Source organism: Dromiciops gliroides, chromosome 5 (assembly GCF_019393635.1).
Source record: "Dromiciops gliroides isolate mDroGli1 chromosome 5, mDroGli1.pri, whole genome shotgun sequence".
NCBI classification, from domain to species: Eukaryota; Metazoa; Chordata; class Mammalia; order Microbiotheria; family Microbiotheriidae; genus Dromiciops; species Dromiciops gliroides.
In genome coordinates this window covers 152418795-152429831 of record NC_057865.1, presented here as the reverse complement: position 1 = coordinate 152429831, position 11037 = coordinate 152418795, and positions in this window count along the sequence as shown.

The window sequence follows — 11037 nt, the reverse complement described above, 5'->3', positions numbered from 1 at the left end:
CCAACTAAGTATTTTCTCATTAACATTTATTGGCCAGATTTTTTTAATGGAATAGTTTCACAGCTACTTTATTTTTAACTAAGTTATATTTAAATATAATATGGGAGTAGGTCATAAGGGAAAATAATGATGTATAATTTGAGATTCACTTTGGCCACAGAGAGAACCCTGGATTCAATAGCTGAAATACTTGAGTATTAATCTCAGCTTGGAAACTGTAGGGAACAATAAATGGGGAGTATTAGCTAGGCGGCTTGTCACAATATTGGGGCAAGGAAGGAGACTGACAGCCTCCCTCAAAACAGAGCAGGATTTATTTAACGAGAATGAACTTATAAAAACACAAACAGGATCAGTAGGATTAAGGGAGAGGAAATAAAATGGGGAAAGGGAAATTATACAACCTGAACAACACCACCGCCTAGGAATCAGTTGAAAACACAGCAGCATCCTGTCGCCTTCCAGCTACCAGCTAGAATGGCAAAAAAAAAAAACCCAAAAACCTCCCTTCTTTCTAGCAGACCCCAGGCTGACCACACATAGCCCCCAGCCAATTTGCTGGCCACTCTGACAGTCACATGACTGCCCTCACTGGGCTTCCAATGATTATAATTTTGCCAGGCTGATGTAGGCATCAGTGAGTGGTGATGAAATGAGGTGCCAGCACCATGGTGACAGCTACAACCAGTGGGTGGGGTACCATGTGGTTTGCAGAGCCCAGGCCAGTGAGCACGCTGAGGTTTTTTTTTTTTAATTCTAGCCAAAATATGGGGTCCTAAAAAACCTCAAATAACAATTAATTCTTTACATTTCCCCTTTTGTTTCATCAAGAAACAGAGTGTTTCCTTGATGCAACAATAAATAATAAACAATAAATAAATAAATAATAACAATATCATAACCAATGCTGACAAACAATATACTAATTACAATATAGGAAAGGGAAAATACATATTACAGATAATGTATATAGTAACAGAAAGAAAAACAAAAAGAAAAATGTCCATTTAAAGTCCTTAATATCTTGTCTTCAAAGGAGGGTTGAGATGTCATATGGGGAACTGGACTCTGGTCTGGAATCTGGCTGTCTCTGGATTCTGGTTGTCTCTGGAACTGCTGGATTTTCATTAATCTCTAGCATAGCATTGTCCAAAAATGTTCAAATTAAATAATGAAAGTTCTTCAAAATATACAGAACAAATTTAAACTTGATATATACAGCTTATTGGTGTCCCCCCTTTGGAGGGTACTCATATCCATGTGCAATACAAAATGGATACAGTTATGACATTAGTAACACTTTTTACCACTATATGTCTGGATCAAGGCCCAATTTAGTTATGTGTCCATGATGATACCTGAAAATATTATAGAAAGGTTACTATACCACATCTCATGGTGCATAGACATCTAATAATTGTGCTAGGCCTCAGGTGGATGGATTCTGACCATGCCACCAGATTGAGTGAAAAAGTCAAGTTAAATTAAACCAGGTACATGTGTTAGGGCTAACATGACACCAGACCATTTTTGGAGTGAGAGAGGAAGAAACTGGACTATGTCCAGCAATTGTGCTCTACATAGCTGTTCTCATAAGCAAACCATGGACTTCCTGAATGTATTTGGCTGTTATCTCAGCCTCCATCAGGGTATCTTACATGTACCTGTCTCTCCTCTGGTTGTACATATTTTCTCTCCAGGACCTGCATCGTGGAGTTGAACCATCTCCATCAAGCTCATTGTAAGAGCAATTAGTCTCTGAAATGGTAAGTTTCCATAAATCACAAATCTCTTATTAATTTCACCAAAGACAATATGATGGCAAAAATGCATGCTACACTGCATAACTTAGGATATACTTGAAATATATATATGTAATCCCAAACCATAACCAGAGTATACATAGTCACAATGACATACAAATGATAAATGAATGTAAATGGTATATTATTAAACATTATTACAGAATCTTCATTAAGCAAGTAAACCACATCATTTTATTCATGAATTCTCTATCTAGTACAATGACAATAACAGATATTTGAAATGATAAACAATTTATCAAAAGGAAACAAAACATCAGTAAGACTCAATATGTTCATTAATTGTCTTATAAATCAAGCAATAAGGTTTAAGAACCCTTTCTAGAAGACAGAGTCATGTGCTCTTGGTGGAGTTCTTCACCTGTAGGAGGAAAAGGTTGTTTAAGATAATAACTTATAATGCTAGAATTTGGGGTATGCCACATTTTTTTAAACTGGTTTCCCAAGTCTCTGCCTGCCAAAGTGGCAGGGGTTTCTGAATCATCATTGATTCTTCTAATGCTGTCATAATGACCATTATAGTAGAAAATATGGAGTTCTTTAGCATCGGCTTTTTCAGTGCCACAAATTTGCCATAGAGGTTTATTCAACTGGCGAATGATTATATTCAATTGGTTATGTGTGGCAAAGGTTACAATCGCCTCATTGTCAGCCTATGTACCAGCTTTTTTTCAAATCAGCAACATATTCTTTGTGTCTAAAAAAGACCCAAAGTCTTCTTTATGGCTGAGTGTATAATTAGCAGTTTTTTGTCTGTGTTTGAGATGGTTTCTCAAATGACCTTCTAATTGGTCTCCAAGGGCTCTGAAAAGACAATTTCCATCTCCTGATACCTTACAGAGTTTGAGGCCCAGGGTTTGCAATTGAGTGATAATGCTTGCAAATTTGAACTGTCTATTACCCCTGTGCTCTGTTCAGTTTCCTTGCTTTTGATCAGCTGTTTGAGTTTTATCTGAAATTACCCACAAATGGTACGGGCTTTACGTGGGAACAATGAATCCAAGATTCTTTTTCTCCAATTTTAACAGCAGTAGGAGTTGTCAATAATACCTGAAAAGGTCCCTCCCAAGTGGGCTGGGTCCCACTGGTCTGCTGAAAATTCTTAATATATACATTGTCTCCAGGACTTAAATCATGCAAGGAAAAGTCTAAAGGACCAGCTTGTACAGCAACTCCTGCTTCATGGAGTACACATAGCCTAGTTTGTAGATCCTGTGTATAGGAAGCAACAGAAGTATCACCTCCCATCAATGTTGTATAGACTGGGGAAAAAGTTTGAGCTTGGATAAGAGGGTGATCAAAAAGCATCTCATAAGGAGATATGTGGAGTTCTCCTCTTAGTCTACTGTGCAGATAGAATAATGCAAAGTGTAGGCCATTTTAAATGCGTTTCAGCACATAATTTGCCAATCATGCTTTAAGCTCTTTATTCATGTGTTCAACTTGGCCCCTGAGCTTTGAGAGTGGTAAGGAGTATAAAATCTAGGAGTTACTCCCAAGAAAGAATAAATCTGGAAGAGAATTGAATCTGTAAAATGTGTACCTCTATCAGAGCCAATGCATGCTGGTGGCCCAAAGCAGGGAACAATCTCTTTAAGGAGAGCTTTGCCACAAAGCCAGCAGTTGCTCATGGGGCAGGAAAAGCCTTCATCCATCGAGTGAGCTGGTCAACAATAACAAAGCAAAATATATATTGTCCTTCATTGGGAATAGAAATAAAGTCAATGTGTAGATGTTTAAAAGGTGTATATGCCCTGGGTGTCCTCTATATGCTTTAGCATGGAAGGCATGTTCATGGTAAGATTGATGTGGAGCAGCCCGAGAAGATTTGAGATGCTGTTGAGCGTGCTGAGGTTTTTAAAAAAATTCTAGCCAAAAGATGGGGTCATAAAAACCTCAAATAACAATTAATTCTTTACACCACTGTCATGGTCTGTGACTTTAGTTAGTTGACTCCTCTTTGCTTTAGTTTTCTCAATAATCAAATGAATATATCAGAATCAATCAAATTTGTGGTTAGAAGATACATTAGAGACTTTGTAGCCCAAGACCCTCATTTTTATAATGACCAAGCTTAATGGCACAAAGATGATGCACCTTGTGCAGCATGACATAGGTGGAAAGCAGAAAATGAGGGAGTGGTGTTCTGAGCCTTAGTCTCCTTTCTGGCATAACTGTGTCATCTACTTCATTGAATTATTCTAATGATACAATGCAAAAAAGCAGTGAAAAGTGGAAGTACATTGAAAAATAAAAAATAATTAAAATTACATACAATTGTATGAATTATAATGATGATGATAATGTTATGAATAAGTGATATCATTAGTGAACATGGTAGGGAAGCCCAATAAAATCAATTTTATGAGTTTGACATGTCGAAATAAGTAAGATAAGGATCACAGAAACAATGAAGTTGCTGCTGGCAAATTTCAGCTGAGATATCATTAGGATTAAATGGATACTTTCATTAAATTCCAATCAAGATAGAATAAGTAGCAAAAGGAGAAGATAATAACCTTTCTAAGTGTAGGAACCTTGCGAGACAACACTTTCCCACCATTTCTCCACTGCCAAATCACAGGACCATAGAATTAGGGCTGGAAGGCATCTCAGAGACCATCTGGTATGACTCTCATTTTACAGATGAGAAACTGAAGCCCAGAGATCTTCAGTGATATGCCCAGTGTCACACAAAGAGTAAACATTAGAGGGATTGGTCTACTGAATTCAGAGTTTTGCTTAGTTTTCAAGGAAAGAAGTGAGGAAAAATTCAGAGACTCCACTCCCAACTCTTTGTATCACAGTGAAACTGGTTAAATCTATACACAAAAATTCCCTATATTTCCAACTTTCCACTTAGGCAGAAGAGAAGGAGAATGTTTCATTGCAAGGATGAGATTTTTAAATCTTATTTCACATGACTGAGCTGTCTTTGAGGCATATCCAAAAATTAAATGTGAGTAATTTGGACTTTTTGTTTTTAAGTTAGTCATATTTGGTCATGTTCCCATATTCTGTACTAGTATTTCATTGGAGCCTCATGACACCCCCTTTGAGATGTGTTAAACTAATATTATTCTTTTTTCTTTTTTTCAACTAATATTATTAACCCTATTTTACTAATGAGGAAACTGAGGCTCAGAGACTTGCTCATTATAGTGTCAGTAGAAGGATTTGAACCCAAGTCTTTTGTCCCAATTCCAAATTTATTATTTTCTATATCCATATAATATTTTGTTCCTTGCATATTTGATTATACCTTTGCCACATTAGTCTCTCATTTATGCCAAAAAATCCTTAGATTATAATTACTTCCAAATAAATCTCTCTTGCTATTTAATTAATCTCCCTAGCAATCCTCAAATTATGCGACTATCTGAAGGCCACCTGACTCTTTGTGTGCTGCATAGACAACCTCTAATCATTTTTTTCTTTTTTTAAAAAAAAATCAGACTTGTGGACTGATATTATCTAATGTGTTTTGTTTTAATCCTAAATTTTGTAAGGAAAGAAGAGCCACCATCAGAAAGTGCAGAATTTTAGAGAGTATCCCAGTGGCAACATCACATTAAGCAGTACAATCAGAACATGATAATGTGATTCTTCCACACTAATGAGCTAAAATTTCCTAAAAGTGAATACCTGTTATATGCTATAAAAGCTATGGATGGGTAGCAAGATAGATTTATTCACTCTTTTCCATGATCAGCATGGTATAAGAAATGGTTTCTTTCTTTCTCATTCCACTAAACACTCATTATTAAGACTTGTACTCTTTCACTGCAGAAATAAGGGGGAACTGGCCTTGGGCCACATCTGTAAATCTATACTCAACTACACCATCAATCAAATCTTACCCAAATGCCAATGTGCAGTTGGGTATTGCAGATGTTCTTTTCAATTGGAGTAGAGCCAGTATCATTTATGGGAGGGAGGGAGGGAAGTAGGGAGGGAGAAAGAGAGAGAGAGAGAGAGAGAGAGAGAGAGAGAGAGAGAGAGAGAGAGAGAGAGAGAGAGAGAGATGGAGTTGCAAAAGAAAACAATTTGGTATTTGGGCCTTTGGTTTCTTTATCAAATGTAAATGCTAGTTATCCATAGTAACTTATGACTCAGTGTTTTTACAAATCAAAGTATTCATAATAAACATTTAAGAATATTTCATTATCAGTTTCTCTACATGCTTCCATTTCATTAAGTTGCTCATTTATTCTAAAAATTCACACTGTTAACCACAGGAGAGTGGTGACTGACACCATTTCACACTATAACCACACTTCCTTTTCCCTAGAAATGGTCTTTGCTTGAATAAGTTAGACTATTTGGAGCACTGGTTTTAATGTATGGGATTCACATTAAATGACACTACAAGGGATACCCCCTGAGGTCTTGTGTCCAAGTTAAATAAGATTCTTATTCCTTGAATGAAACAAAATAGAAATTTATGAGCTTCTCTGAAGCTTTCAGAAAACTATCATTCATTCTTTTAACTTTGTAATAAAATTATTCTTAATATTAGGTAGTATGAGTCATCTCAGCATAATTTTTAAGTTTATAAAACATCACAGATTTTTATTTATTTTTTTAAGGATTGAGGCATCCAATAAAATTTTGCATTTAAGGTTATATTGACTTGAAAATTTAGATTTGTGCATTAAACTTATATAAATATAACTGAAAGGATAACAGAACTAGCTCTCACATACCTGTTTAGAGTATATGGTTTCCTGTTTTATATCCATGATTTGGTTTTCGCTCTAGATCCATGATTTCATCACTGCAGAAAGCAATTTGGAATCCCAATGCAGTAGGCACCTGGTATGCAATTTAAAATGTTAGAGATCATATAGCCATTCAGTGCCCTGCCCATGGTCACACCACCAGAATGACTCAGAGAAAGGACTTGGACTCCCATGGTCCTAACTCAATGCCTGTTTCTTTCCCTGCTCTGCTACCTCTATAATATAAAACAAATATGAATCAAAACAAAGGCAAATCAGGATGTTAAAATGGTATTCATACTTCATTAAAGAAATATTATATAGTTAGCACTCTAAATCACAAGGAAGGCACCATGCATATACAAACTTATTGTTATAACCCAATAATGTAGATTAACAAAAATAAAAAGGGGAAATATTCTTATCAAAAGAAAAGGGATGTGATATTCCAAAAATAAGTCTAGTTAGTTATTTGCAAATTCCATTGGTAAATGTCATCTTGCAAGGAGGAAGATGCTTCCTCATTGGTTTTCTAGAGCCAGAATCATTCAGTGTAATTATTTAGCATTCAGTTTAATTTTAGTGTTAAATTTGTTTACCATGAGCTCTGACTCATAGACATCATGAAGAATAACTGACCCTGTGGAGAAAGGACCAGCCCTCCCTGCCTCCATCAACAGAAACTACCAATCAACCATCACCCAAGACCAGGTACGTCCAAGAGCCCCAGCCAGAACAATGCCAACGTCCTCCAACACCCAACCTGCAAGACACTCTATTTTCAGCCTGGCTCCTACAGATTTCATTTAGTGAAGCAGCCTTTATGTAAAAATCATCCAGGAACTGCCTCTGAAAGGGGTGCAAACTCATTCTCCAACCATGCTCTGCTCCCTATGCCCTTTCCCCAGTAGCCACAATTATTGAAAACCTGGAAAAGAAAGCTCTCACCAAATGGTTCAACATCAGAAACAAATTTGGGCTTCTTAATGGAAATGGCTTTGAAAAGATGAATTATTATATGCTATCTGTTTTGCTGCTGTACCCTTAGAATTACTAGGCTTTTTCATCTGAAATAGCTTCTTATAGGTTTTGTCTCTCTAGAATGTAAGCTCCTTGAAAGCAAGCACTCTTACTCTTTTTTATTTGTTTTTGCTATTTGTATTTCTTATTTGTATCCTCAGTGCTTAGCACCAAGTCTTGATCATCGTAAGCATTTAATAAAGGTCCTTTTAATAATTCTTTCTTTATAACCATTATATTTACAGATCTCTTGGTTCTATTTATTTTATCATCAGTTCATACAACTCATCTTATGTTCCCACAAATGTTCATGTTATTCCTTATAACAAAATGATAATTATTGCATTTATATATGACAGTTTGTTCTAGTTAATAGCCATACATTTGTTTCCATTTATTTGGCTACCATAAAAGACGGCACTTTGGATATCTGTGAATATATACAGATATATGTATGTATGTGTGTATATATGCCTGTGTATATGTGTGTATGCATGTATGTATAAATATACACATACATACATATGCCTTAATTTTCATCTTTGACTTCCTTGGAATATAAGCAAAGTAAAATCTATAGGTAAAAGGATAGAAATATTTAGTGAATTTTGCATAATCACAAATTGTGGGATTTTTTTAAGAACAGTTGCATCAGTTAATAGCTACACTGACAGTGCTTTGGTGTGCCTGTTTTCCCATAGTCCCTTCCAATAATGACTTTTCTGTAAACTTTGTCATTTGTAAAACTTTATATTTGCTTTAATTTGTATTTTCCTTATTATTAGTATTTTGACACAATCTTCACATGATTTTGGATAATTTATAGATCTTTTTAAAATTTGTATTCACCCCTTTAGCCAGGAAGAGAAAGAGAAGAAGGAGAGAATATGAATGAAACATAAAAAAGTACCCATAAGTAAGCAGAAGGGAATTCCAACAGGGAGGGTTCTACCATTTTAAATTTGAGTTCAATTTGTAGAGTCATGGCTTTATTAAATAATCCTCTTTCTTTATTTCTTCTTTTTGATATGCATGGGTTCATGTTTGTTAATAGGTATTTAGTTTATTATAATAAAACTATTATTTCATTGTAAAACTGTACATCCATGAGAAGCATCCACTGGCATTGTCCTTTCAGAAATATTGTACTTCTGTACTGAGTAAATTTTCACTGATAGGCCATACATTCCATGGTTCCCATTAAATACCTCTTTCTCTTTATCAAGAAATCATATATGTGATGACATTGGGGAAGATAGGAAATTGAGAGGTAACCTGGAGTACAGATCTCCTCTATACCACAAAAAATAGGCAAAATCAACAAAAAGCAGTTCAAATATATGTAAGAAGAAAAAAATGCAAAGAACCTCCCACCAAGGTGTCTTAAAAATTTTTTTGCTAGGTTGTCTTTTTTTTTTTCATTTGACAAGTAGGGTAAGAGAATAGGCATTTATTGAAAACCTACTCTGTGTCAGGCATTATATTAAGTACTTTGCAAATATTACAACCATTTATTTTGTCTTCTTCCTATCTCCCCCCCTTTGAGGAAAAATAGGAAAACAAAACCTTTTCAACAAATGTATATAGTCAAGCATAGAAGATCCCACATTGGACACATCATTCTTTATATTGAGTCTATTTTCTCTATAACCAGGTGTTAAGTAACAATCTTCATTACTGATACGTTGAACTCATGGTAAGATATCAAATATTTCTTATGGGAAGAAAAGAAATAAGCACAGACCAGTTCACCAGCCTATTGCTACTGGAACTCCTCCCCTCCCCCATTCCCTACAGCCATACTGGTCCAAGGCCTCTGATGCTCTTCAAAGTGGATGAATTTTTAGAAATTGTTTTGAGAGTTACTACTTGGAAATGCCAAAGGTGAGACCCTTGCTTCCAAAGAAAGGTAAGGCATCTGAATTGAGCCAGCTCTGAGGCACAAGAGGAAAGACAGGAAAACTGGGAGACCAGAGCAGAAGACAGATAACTTTTGGTATTGATTATAGATATTGTATTTCATAATCCACAGAGAAAAAAATCAAGCAGTCAATAGAAAGATAAAAGTAGAGAATAAACCTAAATGGAATGGCTTCTAGGAAAACTCCCCTCAGAAATTTTATCTTTTTTTCTTTCTAGTATGTTCAGATTCATGTGATCCCAAAATTTATTCATTTTGTCAGTTTTTATGGATTTTTCTTTTGCTTGTTCCTTTTCCCAAGAATCTCTTTCTCCCTCTCCTACCCCCTGCCCTTTCTGTTTCTTGGGTTATTCTCCTTTGGCAATTCTTTCTAATATATGGTATGCAGGTATTGGGGGCTGGATGTCTCTTTTGACTTTTAATAAACTGCATTGACTTTTGATATACTCTGTGAACACACACACGTTTCAGAGTGAGAGGGGATAAGTAATCACACCTTTGTGTATATATATTTGATGAAGATACATAAAATATTTGCATGTACTTCCATATTTTAGGTTTTAGTCAAGACATAAATAGGATGCTAAATATTCCAGGAAAATGGTAATATTCAATAGAGTAACATCAAGCCATTTTTTCTTTGAACATTCAGATTCCCTTCTTATATAAATATGCATTACTCTCTTCTGAGACAGTAGGGGAAAAGTGGCATTTCACTGACCTATTTTATACTCTTCTCAGTATAGAAAATACTCGGAGTTAAATGTGTACTCACCTGAGATGTCAACAGATTATTTTAGGAAACTGCTAGAGTTTGATAAATTCTTTTCTTGGCTATTATGGATGAAGCTTTCTAAGCAATAATGTTGGATTCAATTCAGTTCAGATCACATCAGTTCTATTTAGCAGACAGCTATTAAACACTTACTATTCTGGCTCCCAGGTATAGAAAGAAAACATTTTTTAAAAATAGTATTCATTGAATCTCTGAGCTGGAAAAGACTTCAGAGCTCACTTACCAACCCATACCTCAGTAGAAAATTCCATATGATATCTTTGATATGGGGTCATGAATGCCCTTCTTGAAAGCCACTTCTAATATATGATTACTTTTTATTCTACTATTTAGACAAAGCTAATTAATTTTAAAAAATGTTTTCTTATCAATCTGAAATCATCCTATCTACAAATTCTATCCATTTATACTAACATTGCCCTGCTTGGCCATGAAAAAAATAAAGTCTAATCTTTTCCCATAAGACAACCCTTCAAATACATGTTTCCCTGCTATAGGCTAAACAACCTTCAATTAGTCCTTGTATGATATGATTTCAAATCCCTTTATCACCAATATCCTCCTAACATGTTGCATAAATTGAACATTGCATAGAAGTTGTACTCCTACACAACCTCCCTTATAAATTATCACTAATTAACATTATTAATGTCAATAGGCATTAATAAACATCACATTTTTTCAATAACATCATACATTTATTAAGTGATTGTTTTGTGCAGAGCAAGTAAGACATAAATAATTTAGATAAGACAC